The sequence below is a fragment of the Plectropomus leopardus genome, chromosome 18 (assembly GCF_008729295.1).
Source record: "Plectropomus leopardus isolate mb chromosome 18, YSFRI_Pleo_2.0, whole genome shotgun sequence".
NCBI classification, from domain to species: Eukaryota; Metazoa; Chordata; class Actinopteri; order Perciformes; family Serranidae; genus Plectropomus; species Plectropomus leopardus.
In genome coordinates this window covers 28,968,319-28,985,190 of record NC_056480.1, presented here as the reverse complement: position 1 = coordinate 28,985,190, position 16,872 = coordinate 28,968,319, and the positions used below count along the sequence as shown (strand labels likewise).

General features: G+C 42.0%; 1 protein-coding gene across 1 annotated transcript in view; it reads right to left on the bottom strand.

Annotated features, from left to right (window-relative positions):
- fam49al (family with sequence similarity 49 member A, like) overlaps positions 1–16,872 on the bottom strand; it is a 51,355-nt gene that overhangs the window by 30,262 nt on the left and 4,221 nt on the right. The window lies entirely within an intron of this gene.

Sequence of the window (16,872 nt, the reverse complement as noted above, 5' to 3'; positions counted from 1 at the left end):
CAGAGAACCTAGAAGGTATTTCTTCATTCCCCATTTGTACATTTTAATAACGGATTAAGCTCGTAGAGATTATCCCATTCACTGTGCATCTTACAATTCCAGCACTGTCTTACTGACTGGTGTAACTATTAACACTACTGCTGCTGCCCTTGCATCATCGAATCTCATCAATAGAGAGTGCAGACAGGAAAAAGGTGGGGGCCCTATGAAGAATAGTTGCCAGGGAAACACAGCTTCTTATTCTCATGGAAATACACAGTAGGGAACTGTTCAGTGTTAGCAATCAGATGGATGGATGATGGATGACGGATGGATGGATGATGGACAAATAGATAGCTGGATTGACAGATGAATGGACAGATGGATGGATGGACAAATGGATGGATGGATGGATGGATGGATGGATGGATGAATAGACAAATAATAGAGGGAAGGACGTACGGAAGGACAGATGATGGATGGACAGACAGACAAATAATAGAGGGAAAGGCGGACGGACGGACGGACGGACGGACGGATGGATGGACAGACAAATGATAGAGGGAAGGATGGACAGATGGATGGAGGGCAAACGGATGATGGATGGATAAATGGATGGATGGAGTGATGGATGGAGGCACAGACAGATGGACGGATCATGAGTGGATAGACAGACAGATGGATGCAGATAGTGAATGAATGGGCAGATGGATGTAGGGACTTTTACTAAATTGCCTAATGCCTATTGATCTCTCTTCTTTGTGAAAGGGCAAAGGTCAAGTACTGCACAGGATGCTGAGGTCAAGAGAGTTGACTGAGGCACTGAGGTTAACCCTGCTGGACAGAGTGAAGGTAGACTCCATCTTTTTATCTGCTTTGCTGAGTCTTTCTCTTTTGGACTTCTGAAACCAACATGATTTGTAACCTAAACTGTGTCTGAGTCTTTTCTGTCACCACTAAAAGGCTCTCTTCATGTACATTTCCTTGTGTTTCAAACCACAGAGATGAAGTTGTTTTATGCACAGTGTATCATTAAAGAAAAACAGCTCTCTGCAGCTGTTGTCATAAATATTAATAGCTTTTTCAGATTCAAATTGAGAGCAGACATAAATTCTCTCCAGCTTCAATGCCCTGACTACAGTTCGATGGATTAATATTTTCATTTCTGTTCATTAGTTGAGTGCTTTACTTTGCCATCAGAGCAACTGTTTGCTTTCTGATTAATCTGATATACACACAAACTTAAACCTCTGTCTCTGCTGGCTATACAGCATGTGAGTTTGAGATGCAACTGCATACACTTTTATAAGATTTAGTTAATCCGTCACTATCAATCTTTCATACTACTCCGTTTTGGATGTATTAGAACAAAGTCCAAACAAAACAGGATAGTAATATAGTTAAATTGTAAGCACTTAGTAAAACTGAGTGTTTGATGAATGTGCTCCGTAAATGGTGCATGGACCTGCATTTGTACAGCACCACTCAAGGCACTTTGTGCCACATTTACACAGTGACTACTGTACAAGGTGCCACCTGCTCATCAGTTAAACATTCACACACACTCACACACCAATGGAACAGCTATCAGGAGCAATTTGGGTTTGCCCAAGAGTACTTTAACATGTGGACTGGATTACCTGCTCTCCCTCCTGAGCCACATCCACCCTCCCTACATTGCAACACTAATGTAGTTCATACAGATAGGTAACAAATGAAAGGAAACAACAACATTAAGTGTCTCAATAAGGGTCTGCCGACAGCGCCTAGGGGTTAACAATATACCACATCTTGTTTGGGCCCTGATGAGGATGTATGTTGAATTGTTGGGCTTTTGATTCAGCAAAATGCTGTTGGTATGCAAAGAAGAGGAAGGTCACAATATGTGGTTGAAAGCTTCAGAAACAACATGGTTTTTCAGCTGAGAAATTTTTTTTGGTTATGTATGTTCAGAGCTGCTTTGCAAAGATCTGTGGGATGGGATGCGGATCTTCCTAAAGATATCACCTTATTTAGTGTTTGTACTGCTTATCTAAGATCTGATGGCTTTAAAAGTCCAGACGTACCAAACTGACATAAAAAAAACAGTGACGGCAAAGCAGACTGCTGCCTCACCTCATGAGGCCTGTTTCTCATGAACATGGACACATAGCAAACACAACAGCCAACCATTACATCCATTCTCAACTCTCACTGTAACACCAGCAGGTGAGCACCGTCTGTTCATTCAAAAAGAGAAACATGAAGACCATCTTGATGCTAGGTATCCAGTTAGCAGATGGAACAAATGGCAAATGTTACCATGCACCTGTGAACAACAACACTGCTAACAGGCCCAATGGCTAAAGACAATTTTTTTTACCTCATATAATAAGTTTATTTTGATCACACTACCTCTTGATTTTTTTAAAGGTATTTCGGGGGGCCAGGTGAGCTACTGGGTGCCCTACACTCCCTCTTGATATACTGAATCGACAGAAAAGAAGCCAACAGGGGTTGACAAGGGCCCGCTAGGGGGGTGGATGCTCACAGACAGCGAGAGTGACTGACTTTGACACTGGTGTGTCAAAGCACTGGTGTGTCAAAGCCTTTAAAGATCATAGCATACGATTCATCCATCCATCCATTTTCTTCCACTTATCTGGAGTCGGGTTGCGGGGGCAGCAGCCTAATCAGGGAAGCCCAGACTTCCCTCTCCCCGGCCACTTCTTCCAGCTCTTCTCGGGGGATCCTGAGGCGTTCCCAGGCCAGCTGAGAGACATAGTCTCCCCAGCGTGTCCTGGGTCTACCCAGGGGCCTCCTACCGGTAAGACGTGCCATGAACACAAGCCACCTCATCTGGCTCTTCTCAACGCGGAGGAGCAGCGGCTCTACTCCGAGCTCCTCCCAGATGACCGAGCTTCTCACCCTATCTCTAAGGGAGAGCCCAGCCACCCTACGGAGGAAGCTCATTTTGGCCACTTGTACCTGCGATCTTGTTCTTTCGGTCACTACCCAAAGTTCGTGACCATAGGTGAGGGTAGGAGATCGAGAGCTTTGCCTTTTGGCTTAGCTCCCTCTTCACCACGACAGATTGGTGCAGAGTCCGCATTACTGCAGACGCTGCACCGATCCGCCTGTCGATCTCCCGCTCCATCCTTCCCTCACTCGTGAACAAGACCCCAAGGTACCTAAACTCCTCCACTCCCTTTTCTGGCTGAGAACCATGGCCTCGGATTTGGAGGTGCTGATTTTCATCCCAGCCACTTCACACTCGGCTGCAAACCGATCCAGTGATAGCATGAGGTCATGGCCTGATGAAGCCAACAGGACTACATCATCTGCAAAAAGCAGGGACCCAATCCTGAGGTCACCAAACCGGACCCCCTCAACACTGTGGCTGCACCTAAAAATTCTGTCCAACCCTCACCGGAAATGAGTCCGACTTACTGCCGGCAATGCAGACCAAGCTCTGGCACCGGTCGTACAGGGAATGGATGGCCCGTATCAGGGGGTCCAATACCCCATATTCCCGGAGAAGCCCCCACAGGACTCCCAGAGGGATACGGTCGAATGCCTTCTCCAAGTCCACAAAGCACATGTGGACTGTTTGGGCAAACTCCCATGCACCCTCAAGGATGCTGCCAAGGGTCCAGAGCTGGTCCACAGTTACACGACCAGGACGAAAACCGCATTCCTCCTCCTGAATAGACCCTACCAGGGAGGCTGAGGAATGTGATCCCCCTGTAGTTGGAACACACCCTCCAGTCCCCCTTCTTAAAAACAGGCGACCACCCCCCAGGTATGCCAGTCCAGAGGCAATGCCCCTGATGTCCACACAATGTTGCAGAGTCATGTCAACCATGACCCCATAACATCCATGGCCCTAACGAACTCTGGGCGGACCTCATCCACCCCCGGGGCCCTGCCACCGAGGATCTTTTTGACCACCTCGGCAACCTCAGCCCCAGAGATGGAAGAGCCCACCCCCGAGTCCCCAGGCCCTGCTTCCTCACTGGAAGGCGTGTTGGTGGGATTGAGGAGGTCTTCGAAGTATTCCTTCCACTTATCCACAAAGTCCCGAGTCGAGGTCAGCAGCACCCCAAAGCCGGAAGTCATTCTCCATGGCCTCACCGAACTCCTCCCACGCCGGGGTTTTTGCAGCTTTATACACATGACACAGTCAGTGATGATAACATGAATTTTTCGTTTCTCCATTAATATAGTGAAGTTTATCCTTTAATTTGTCATAATTCTGTGTCAACAATGTTGATGTGCTTTTCTTTGTTTGAAGTATTTCAAGTCAAAAGTAATCAACCAGATTCTAGGAAGACTTAAATATTGGCGATGCCACTCTATGAGCCCCGTCATGAATTAGTGCCCTGCTAATCAAATATTAGACTACTCTGCAGTCTCCAGAGAGCAGACACTGAGACAGAAGTCTGGCCAGTCTTTAAATATAGCTGCTTTTTCAGCATCCTCAGAAAGAGATGGCAGGAGAGCGAGAGGGTCTGAGGGGGGAGGAGAGGGGAGAGAGCAGGAGATCATGGAGTCTTTGTATGTAGACATCTGTCCGTTTAGAGTCTGTGGTACTCAACTCATGTTAGATCAGCTCACTGAACAGGTCCTTCTTTCAAAGAACCACTGGTGATTATTCTTACTCTCACTATCTCTGTCACTCTACCCCCCCTTATATGCAGCCATTCATTCACTCATCTTCTCACCACGCACCCCTTTGACCTCTTCCTCCTTTAATGTGTCTTTTATATCCTCCCTCCATCCTTTCCGTCTTTGTTCTCTGCATACTTTCCCTAAAGGTAGAGACGAGTGCGGCAGGCTGCGGATAAATCTCCAGCTCACATGTGTGATTTGTGAGACAGGAGGAGAAAAGAGGAAGATGTGGAGTGAACTCAACACCCACCTAAACTCAGTTATTGCTCTGTTTGGTTTGGAGAAAAGGTGAATTATATAATGTACAGTTAGTATTCTGTACATGGCTGTGAGAAGCATCGTGCTGAGGCTGCTGGAGGACTGGAGGGAAACTGGGTGATGATCATATGATACTGGAGGTCAGTGTGGTGGGAGGAGAGGGGAAGAGAGGAGGAAAGAAGTGAGAAGGACAGGAGAGAAGAGCAAAAGGAAAGCAGAAGCAAAGGAGAGAAGAGGTAAGGAAAGTAGAAGATAGAAAAGGAAAGAACAAGACAGGAGAGAAGAAGGAAAGGAAACGATAGGAAAGGAAATGATAGGAAGGGAAGCAAGAGGAGGGGAGAGAAAAGGAGATGAAAAAGGAGAGGAGAGGAAACAATAGGAAAGGAGACAAGAGGAGAGGAGAGGAAACAATAGGAAAGGAAACAAGAGGAGAGTAGGAAAGGAGAGGAAACAAGAGGAGAGGAGAGGAAACAAGAGGAGGAGATAGAAGGAGAGGAGATAAAAGAAATTTTGAAGACAGAAAAGGAAAGGAGAAGATAGGAGAGGAAATGAGAGGAGAGGAGAAGAGAGGACATGAAAGGAGATGAGAGGAGAGGAAATTAGAGAAAACAAGAGGAGAGGAAAAAAAAATGAGAGGATATGAGAAACAAGAGGAGAGGAAACCAAGGAGAGGAGAGGAGACAAAGAGCTGGTTTCAGGAGTATAATGGGAGGTGGCAGTGTCAAAGCCAGCAAGACCATCGCTAAAGATTGACCACCAATGGCATACTACAGCCAATTTGCCTCAGGCCCACATACACACACACACATTCATACACAATTATAGATACTGCCGTCCCTCGCTGAGGTGAGGAGGGAAGGAGAATAAAAGGGGAGAGTGGCTAAGCATGAGAGCGAAGGATGGAGCAATAGAGAAATTGCAATGGAAGGAGGAGGTTACAATTCTTCAGCATTGCCCCTCCCCCTGCTCTCTCTCTCTCTCACACACACACACGCACACACAGGCTGAGTTTGAGTCCAGAGCAGCACAGTGCCTCATGAAAGGGCGATTGCAAATGAGCATTGTGATTCTGTGCTTCAAGGCTGACAAAGAAAAAGGGGAGGATGAAATGAGAGACAGGAAAATGTCAGAGAGAAGCAGACTGTGGTGTTTTTAAGCTGTATGTGAATCCACTCTCAGTGCGGAGCATGCTCCAGTATGATCATTTTTCACTTGAAATTAAGAAGTAGGGCAATAACGCAGGGACTGGATTATTTGCTCAGAGGTGGATAAAAGTGAGCTCTAATGTCTCTGTTGTGCAGATATTATGAAGCTTTGTATGCATTAGGAGCATTTGCGTTAGCTGTGTCCAGTCTGCTGTTTATTAAAGCATGGAACATGAAAGCTTATTGGTAATATAATTCAGCTCCAGCGCTGTGTTTTCTTTATTTTCTCCAGCACACAGATTAATATATGCCTTATATTTAATGTAGCCATTAATATTTGAATACCAGCTTGTGGCTCAGGGGTGTTTTGAACCTTGGAGGAGCAGAGTTGGAGAAATTGCAGCTTTGAAGCAGAGTTTTCTCTGTGAGCTCCGGCTGTCAGACGATGAATGGATGTACAGCGAGCTCTTGTTAGCTTTATTTGTAAAGTGGGATACCAATTAGCTGCTATCAGAAGCAGCACTGGAGGCTTTTAGGGGTCTACACACACCAGTATGGGGGCTCAGGATGTAAGTATGTGTGCATGCGCATACCTGTGTGTTACTGTCATTGCTAGGGCAGTAACAGCAATGACAACAACGACAGCAGCCCCCCCCCCTTACTTGTCCTTCCATGACCCCCCGCTATCTGTAAACAAAGACAGCAGCCATATATGTCTGTACAGCCAGCCACTCTTTGTCCCTGATGAACTGCTTACACACAGCTAGATATGGGTCAGTGTGTGTGTGTGTGTGTGTGTGTGTGTGTGTGTGTGTGCATGTGTGTGTTTACATTTGAACTTAATTTATTGGGTTGAAGATCGAGTAGAATTGATTTGAACAGAGCTAAATTGTACTGTGTGTGTGTGTGTGTGTTGTGCAGATGCCTGTATGTACAGCATGATTTTGTGTGTGCATGTAATTACTTTACACTGAGCTGATTTGACTTGAATTAAATAGAACTAAACATCTGTGTGTGTGTGTGTGTGTGTGTGTGTGTGTGTGTGAGTGACAACGACTACTATAAAGCAGTACATAAAGGCAGTTTGAACTCACTCCCTGGCGTCTCGCTGTCTTGTGATTCTCCTCTCTCCTTCAACTCTCCTTCACTCTTTCAGCCCATTCATTGTCTGTCTGTGTCTTTTTGTCTGTCCACTTCCCTGCGTTCATGCATGCACAGCAGCCATTGTTCTCTTATTTAACTTAATTATACATTTAATTTCTATGGAGGTCAGAAATCTTAATTCCTACCCCAACTCTCTCAATTCTGTCTCTGTGTTGCTGTGTTTCAACTCAGTACAGTTTTTTTCACCTTTATTGGCTAGTAGCTGATATAAAGGAACAGAACAAAGAAGGATATGACATGCAACACAAGTGCCCTCAAAGGATCAAACTAGTATTGTGGTGATATGCGTCTAAAGTCATCCTACTTACAAATTCTTAGCAGCTTTAAAGTCTTTAATGTGTAAAAAATAGAAACATGGCTGTAAAATGTACACTGTAGCCCCTTTACCACTGAAAAAAAAAACAACTAACACTTTCTAACATCTGACTTTTTTATGGAATGGGAAAGGTAACAATCAGCATTCACACCAGTATCAAATAACATTGCAGTACTCACAGGTATACATCATCAGTATTAATGGAAATACAACACCAAGATGAATACACAAATTTTATCTCCTTAACCGCACCAATGACACACCACCATGAAATACCATACGTCCAAGCAGTACATCTGCCCAAGCAGCACTCAAACATCGATCCAAATTAGTCTGCACTGATTACACTAATTTTGGTGGAAAAGGAATATATTTTATCCCAATGGCAATAGAAATTACTAGGCAAGTTTTGAAAACAAAAATAGAATCAAACTTTCGGAAAAGCATTTCGCTTTCTCTTGCACAAAACAGTAGAGTAGACGTCTGGATCACTGTACATGTCTCCGATTTTTTAGTACCCCTCAAAGGTTTGATGTTTTGCACACTGACTATGTTTACGAGCACATCGGTGTTCCACTATTAATATGAACATTTTTCTGATTTTGTAACGGAGCACCCTTAGATCAAGACATGGGATGTGTTGGTTTTAAACCATGTCCTGGGTGAACACTCGATTCCAATTGGCTACTGGATGTCTGCTTAACAGGGATAATGGACACTTACTAATGAATTCCAGTGAAACTGTCTGTTCACCGTTCAAAACAGTATATTATATTATCAGCTGGTATCCAACATTAGTTAAGGACACAGTCAATGCTTCTGTCTGTTTTTTTTTTATTATATTGTTTTTTTGTAAACATTATTTTTGGGCTTTTTTGGCTTTTATTAGATAGAACAGCTAGAGTGTGAAAGTGGAATCAAACCCAGGACCAGTGCAGCAAAGTCATAACCTTTTTGTACATGGGGCACCCACTCTACCATGTGAGCTACTCAGCACCCCGATACCTCAGTTTATTTACAACACTGAGTTTTAATGACTTTCAAAGAGGCAACCGACGGACGCGCAGCAGAGGATGGGTCACGCCTCCGTGTCAGCTATTAAAAAGTGATAATGTACAACTTGTAGGGCATCTTTTCTTACTTATTTTAGATTCAGGAGCATTCTTTAGACATAAATACAGCACATTCAGAATATACGTGTCAACTGGGCTTTTTTACCACAGCTGGCAATAGACGGCCTCTTGCCTGTTGACTATCAGCTCTGTGTGTTGCCATGGATGTGTTGCAAACCAATTAGCAAACGGTCAAGGCTGGGAAATGGATGCATGCCAAAAAGAATATTCAACATTACTGATCAGAGGGAGAAACACACCTACTTCTAAACTTTATGAAATAGTTGGATATTAACAAGTTTTTGGATATGCACAATGATCACAATGCTGAGTTTTCAGAGCATGCACATCTGCATGTAAATAGGAATATTAGTAAAACACACACACACACACACACACACACATATATATATATATATATATATATATATATATATAATATATATATATATATATATAGCAGGAATATTGTTTTGAGTAAAGGCAAAAACCAGAATAAAACTTGCAAGTAAACGTAGTCAGTGATGGCTGATGAATGGTGACGTCATCCTCAGGCCAGAAAAATTATGCAACATGCAAAACTTCAAGTTAGCTGTTCTAGCAGCCAATATCACAGCTGACTGAAAATCATGCGAGTGTAATGGAAACATCACTCACTACTGCAAAATAAGACTAAAAACAAAAAACTAAAAGGTCACAACAGAATGTCTGATTATCAATAAATATAAAGTGCAATCACTGTTGTGTAATATCAGCAAAAACGGAACTCATTGCTGTAAACAGCTTATATTTGTGAGTGGTACATACAGTACACTATTACTATGTAGTGTGGAAGTGGGACACAGCGTGTGCCGCAGCACATGACCACAGAGAATGAATGAATGGGCTGACCTCTGACACCAGTGTGACCTAGAATCTATATACAGCTGAGTGCGTCGAAATCATCCACTCTCATGTGCCGGGAAGAGCCGGCGTGTCCTTGATGGAGGCGATGCTCCATCACACTGTGCTGTAGTGTGTCTCATGGCAGAGGATGCAGTGTTATACTACTCCTGGTTCCACTGGGAGGGGCACTATAGCAGCATGTAATGTATGGGCTCAAGCTGACGCAGAGAAAAAATCACTGATGGAACAGGATGAGAATGAACTAAAAAGAAAGTCCATTTGGGAGGTTTTGGTTGATCCCTGGAGTGAAAGTTTGAAATCTTGGCTGTTTATTTTGGAGTTACATGACTATTCTTTGTTTTTTGATGCAAAAGAATTATACATACAGTAGATTAATCCTCACTGGCTCAAGCTGAACTAATTAGCAAGCGTGTGTTTGTGTGTGTGTGTGCAGAAAGGGGAAAAAGAGAGAATCTATGTGTATCGTCTCACAAGCCTGATCAAACACTGAAAAGGAGCATGGCTGCCAGCATCCCAGCATGCCCACGGCTGATCTGGCACACACACACATACACACACAAACAACATAGCAACATACAAAGACATAAAGCGAGGATGCTGAAATAAGAATTGACCACTGGCTAAGCCCCAGCCTCCTTGGTTACTGTTGCTATCCTTGTCAAGCTTTCCATTCTTGCATGACATGTACAGTTTACATTGAAAGACTATCATTTACAATTTACTAATGTCTAAAACACTGGTGATGTCTGAACAGATGTTGACAAAATCTGGCTCTTTATTATCACCAGTTTATGATACATGGAGAAGACATGCAAAGGAGCAGCTGTAGCCTACTGCAGCAGAAATGGAGTCAGATTCCATGATCAGACAGTAATTCTGCAGAGACATAACTCTGTTTGCCATGCAAAAACAACAGAACAAGCAACACAAAGGCTATGGTGGTTATAGTTAAAAGGGAGATATGGTTTTTTTTTAAATACTGCCAACAAATTTACACTTTGTTGGCAGTATTAAAAAAAACAACATATCTCCCTTTTAACTTTTCAAACCAAATGAGGATTGATTGATATTTTTGGCAATGTTGACTGAGTTTACAGAGCTGCTAGCATTAGCCTACACTGTGACAAAGGCAGAGGCTTTCAGGACATCTACATTGTAGGTAAATACAACACAATGGATCAAGCTAATCTGGAACCCTACAAATGAGGAAGAGGAATGACGGGCGTGATGTTTAATACGGCTGCTGCTTTTTAAATCTTCTGCGATGGGTCCTACACTTAAACACGTCATCAAAACATCACACTCATGCCGCCCATGGTCACGTCTTTCTGGTTTAACAGACCTCGTTTTGGCGCTGTTACTATCTCTGTTCCCAGCTCAGAGGCGAGACTTCTCTCCCTTCTTTCAGTGATTATACAAAATGCGGCGAGGCGGCATGACGGCATGATATTCTTAACAGGCAGTGTAAATGCGGCTACTGATGGAACAACCATCACTAGCAATTTAGGGTTCATTATCTTGCAAGGGATTCTTTGATGACATGTTGACTGGAGGAGCCGGAGATCAAATCGCCAATCCTCTGATCAGGGAATGAGCCACATTACCTCTGAGCCACAGCTGCTCCACCTAGTATATTATTTTTACTAGAGTTTGACAGACCCGCTATGCCTGGTTATGGTTGCTAAAATATGATTGGAAAATTGCCATTCAGGCTGTTGGCAATCGTGCAGCTAAAGTTAAGCGGAGAGGAGATTTAATAGAGAACCCCAGAAATGAGTCCTAAATCCCAGAAATGAGTTAGCATTTCAGCATCCCTGGTTCCCTCATCTTGAAGTCAGTGTTTGCTTAAGAGACTTTCGTGTTGTGTTCTTTGACATAAAACATGTCAGTAAATGCCCCATGTGAACTTTGAAGCTTTTATTTGTCTTAAAAAAGACGGTTGCTAAAAAGTGGCTAAATGAGAATACAGAACATCTTTACAGCCTCATTGCGGTGGCAGCATTAGCTTTTTACCTCTGGAGTTCATTTGTGAAGATTATCTCACTGAACAAAATGTGTTTGTCAAAGAGCTTTTTTTTGTTTTTAGCAATCCAAAATCCAATAGAAAAAAATCCCACAGGCCTTTTGACAAGGGAACCAGGATGATGATAACTTCCATGACGACATACAAAAAAAAGTCATCCCTGGGGCACTGTATACTATGACTATGATCAACAGCACAGTCAAACACAGCAGCCTGAGTTTAACACTAAATGCACCCATATTCACCTTGAGCCTCAGTAACCAAACATTTCGTTTTATCATCCAGCAGAACTTATTAAGAGAGCCGGAGCCTCCATTGTGATACCATTGCTAAATAGATAATTTGCCTCTTCACATATTACACACTAATTGCAACACAGTCTCTTCCTCTCCCCCGCTCTGCTCTCTTTAGCTCCATCGGCCTAAATTGACTTCACCTTCCCATTGAGCTGGGTTATTGATGCTAAATATGACCGCAGGGTGGCATTTGTGCTGTCCATCGACGTTAGTGGACAGCAATTGATCTGATCAGCATACAACAGGCCATGATACTGTAGGAAGTCCTCAAAGAGCACATCTGGAGTAATCTGATTACATCCAGAAATTCACCATCTCCTCTTTTATTGCCATGGAAGGAGAGAGTTTGACAAGCCAAGTCATGTCTGGTTAGACACTGAGTCAAATAAGACATAGAGGATTCACTGTGGCCCGTCTCTATGTCCCACCCAATGTAATATCACACATTTCAAAGAGTTTCAGCAGGACACCCATAACAAGGACGATAACCGACTTTAATAAGACTTTTCAGTAGTTTCCACAAGTGCCATCCAACATCCAGAGTTAGGTAATATGATCAAAGAGTTATTATCAGATCTGGGCTCCCTTGTCACTATGATAAATCTCACTGTCTCCTAAATCTATTTCCTCACTGGTTCAGTGGGTTATTTCACAGACATGTTGAATTAAAGAATCCCTCGTTTCCAAACTTGTTAGGCGAGTGTTTTAATCAAGTGCTGAGTCTCATTTCTTTCAAACCAAGTGGAATGGAGGATTAGAGAAGTTTGTTTTCTGCTAAATCACCTTTTCATGAATTAAGTGTTTCATTGTCAACTTTGGAGGACCCTCGTTCCTCTTTGTTTCAGCAAACTGTCACTCAAAGGAAATTCCTGAAACAAGTGACAGAGTTGTGAAATTTGAACTGCGCAAGGATAAGTGACATTACCGAGCAGAATCTTAAATTTCTCTTTAGAAAATGGTGCAATGTTTTGAGAAATATGCGAAATATGAGTCCGGAGAAGGGTGAGAGAATTTTCAAACCCCCTAACTGGGACCCTTAAGTGAACTCCATGTTTTTGCATGCATACGTTCACACTGATCCATGCACCATAAGCATTTTAATCGGTTTAGCACACTAATGGAGCGTTCCTTTTCACTCTGACGAGGCCATGAACTTAGCATTTTTGTTGCCAGGTACCTTACAAAAGACTAACTGACAGGGTCATGTGTGGCTCAGGTGGTAGAGCAGTTTGTCTTCTGATCAGAAGGTTGGCGGTTCAATCACTGGCTCCTTCAGTTAACATGTGGAAGTTACTGGGCAATATATTGAACCCCAAATTGCTCCAGATGGCATTCCATCTCTCTTGGGTATGACAGCTGACTGCTAGCAGGGCTGTGCAATATGACAAAATATATCATCTGACTTTATTTGGTTTGCATCATTTGATATTACATTTTGTGTTCGCCCGTGTGGCCAAGAGGGCTTCCACACGACTGGACTGGAGAGCTGTTTCTAGCTCACAGTGGATGAATCCTCATACTGCGGTTACAGTTTAACTGCCTGCTGTCTGTATTTCATTTACTAATTTTGTATTTAAGTAGTTTACAGGAGTTCAGAGGAGATTTCAAAATACCCAGTTATATGTTGTGTTTCATGATATAGTCTAAAAATATCATAATATTATTTTAAAGCCATCTCGCCCAGCCCTAACTGTTAGCATAATGTCATGTTCTGTCAGAAAGAGCTTAAATGCCATGGCAACAGCCTTTACGACAGCACACTGATTGATTGACACACATAGGCTACATTCACATTACAGGGCTTACAGCTCATTTCTGATTATTTCCCCCAGAATCAGTCTTTGTGCCTACACTGTTAACATATACGTTTGAAGTTATCTATATCTGACAGCAGAGTAAACACATCTCTGCCCGAAAATGCCTCACATGGGACCAATAATATCATACATGTGCAGTTAACATATTTGTGAAACAGGCATTTGGGAAGAAATATATGATAAAATTGTGCAAGCTTTTTCTCCTAAATTTGATTTGCTAATGAATACTTATTATGCAAACGTAGGTCAGCGGACTGTCCAACTATCATTATCAGGGTCAGCCAATCAGAGGGAGAGTAGGGCAGATCTTGAACAGATATTTGTCGGGACTCGGGACAAGTAGCATGAAAGGAAGACAAGATTGATGCCACTCTCACATCTTTACAGTAAATGCGAAACTGTAGCCAGCAGATGTTTAGCTTAGCTTAGCATAAAGACAGGAAGCAGACGGAAACAGCTAGCCTGGCTATACTGAAAAGTAACAGTTTGTCCACCATTACCTCTAACTCCCTAAATAATACATCAAATCTTGATTGTAGCCTATATTCTGAACAACCAAAGCCTAAGAGCCTTTTTTCCATGTTGAGGTTGCTAGGCAACCAGCAGACTGAAGGAAGTTACTGTTTCTGGCAAAAAATAGCTTGGCAGTCTAAAACCTCAACTTGTTTTTGCTCTTACTATTTGTGTAGACAAATGAGATGTAATGCATTAATTAAAGAGCTTTAAAAGTGTTGGCTGATTTTGTTACCTTTGGAGAAAGTTAGGCTAGCTGTGTCCCCCTGTATCCAGTCTTTATGCTCAGCTAAGCTAACCAGCTGCTACTGAAGCCTCACATCTAACAGACCGATGTGAGAGGGGTATTGATTTTGTCATCTAACTATAGGCAAGACAGCAAATCAACACTTTTCCCAAAACATGACACCATTATTTTTAAGAAATCTAAGCTTGTTGGAGTTATGGTAAGACACTAGGTAGATAACACACAATTTTGTCTTTACCACCACGACTCAGGTTCAAGTCTGGCTGGGGTCTTTTGCTGCAAGCTATCCTCTCTTTCTCTCTCCCAACTAAAGCAGAAATGTTAAAAAAGAAACCAAAAATTGTAAAACTTAAAAAACGATTAAAATCATTACTTACAGATGCTTGCTTTCATGCTACTACTTTTTATGACTTTTAAATATGCTTTTTTTGGGTTGTTTTTATCTTTGGGTTTTTTCAATGCAAATGCTTTTATCTTGTAGCACTCTGAGATTTGTTCCAAATGTAAAGTGCATTACAAAAAAATGTGTGTTATTATTATTATTATAATAATATTATATTATTATTATTTATTATTATTATTATTATTATTATTATTATCAATTTTCATGTTGGCAACATCCCCACTTTCTCTTTTGACCACAGCTCTCTGACCCATTATAGTATGTACTGAATATACTTTTGCATACATACAGCCTCCTGCATGCTTTATCTCTGTCATACCACCCAGTGCCCCTTTAACAGGATCATCTCTGCTCTGTGGGAGTAATCCCTAATTCCTCACAATACTGGCTTAAAAACCAAAAGATTACCAGGTGGTGACGGATCACATGTCAAATTCCCAAATTACCTCAACCCTGCCTACTCTGCTGGCCTGATCCAACCTCTGAACTCCAGTGACAACAAAAGGATCATCAACAGGAAGGATAAAAGCTCGAGTGACAGATGTTTGAATGACAGATGTCACAGCTGCAAAGACGGGTTGGCCAGTCAACAAGATTAAGAGTGTTTTCGATGAAATTTGAGTGTCAGGCATTTTTCAGGGATCAGCTGGGTGGCATGGACAAACATATGGATGATGTTGTATTTTAGTCAAAGGATTGAATGCAACATGTGTGTCCATCCTCTTGTTCCTGGCATCATAATACAGTAGTGGAAGTCTGTCTGATGAGCTTTTCTAAGTTTAAAAAAGAGCAATAATCTACCACTGAATCACGTACAGCATGTTTAAAGATAGATGGGGTTTTAATAAACACATTGTTCTCAAAATGAAATCATGCCATTGTCCAATATGAAGATCAGAAACTGGCTTTACCCTTTGAGACCTGGATCAGCATCAGTTTTCTTGTGCTGCATTAAGATGCCTTTTACAGGCTCACTAACCCTTTGAAACCAGAGCAAATTGGTTTGATTTCTTTCTAAATTAATGGGGAAATGGCAGTGTACAATTTGGTGAGAAATATCCCACAAATTGCAAGAAAGAAAGAAAGAAAAATACCTGATTTAAAAAAAATAAAATGTTCATAAATCTATAATCATAATTGTTCTAATTATATATTTAAAATTAGGTTAGGTTTTGGTCTTTTTTTTCCTTTCTTCATTTTATGTTTATATTCAGGTAATTCTTTTGTAACTTATTTTTCTTGGTATTATTTTAATTTATTTCTTGCACATTTTGGGGCCAGGTCTTCTTAAGTTGTTCATTGCCTTCTCACCATGTTATTTGCAAGTGATCAAAACAATTTGTGCAGGCTTCAAAGGGGGTTAAAATGATATGAGAATTAGGAAATAATGAAGACAGCAGAAAAATGTCCTACTGTGTCCGTACTTTGATTTGGATGCTACACTGCAGGCTTTGAAATGTTCTTTCAGGCTGTCCTATTAGCATCTACTGAATGTCAAAATGTTTTGACAAAAGGCGTGAACCATGACACTTTGGAGTAGCTGCACACATTTCCATGTCACTGTACATGTCACTCATCTGCCTTATTTGTAGGGCTGTCGGTGGGGTTATGCTGCAACCTCAGCTATGTCGACTGGGCTGGGCGAGATCATCACACATCCTTAAACCTGATGGGCTGTGTGGACAGGGCTTCTAAGGTGAAAAATACTGAGGACCCGTTCAGATTACCCCTCCCCTCCTTCTTCCTCTTCTTTTCACTTGTACTGACCCAGGGATCCCCAAGTTGCTTTGCATGTTAACATGTTTCTGTGGATTTTAGGACGTTTCTCTGATTTCTGGACATTTCTAGGATTTTAGAACACTTGTAGGATTTTAGAACAGGATTGTTCTAAAAAAGGAAGTTCTAAAAAATTATAGGATTTTGGGACGTTTCTGAGATTTTAGGATGCTACTACGATTTTAGAAGGTTTCTCAGATTTTAGGATGTTTCTGGGATTTTAGAACTTTTTTTTAGGATTTTAAGATGTTTCCAGGAGTTTAGGAT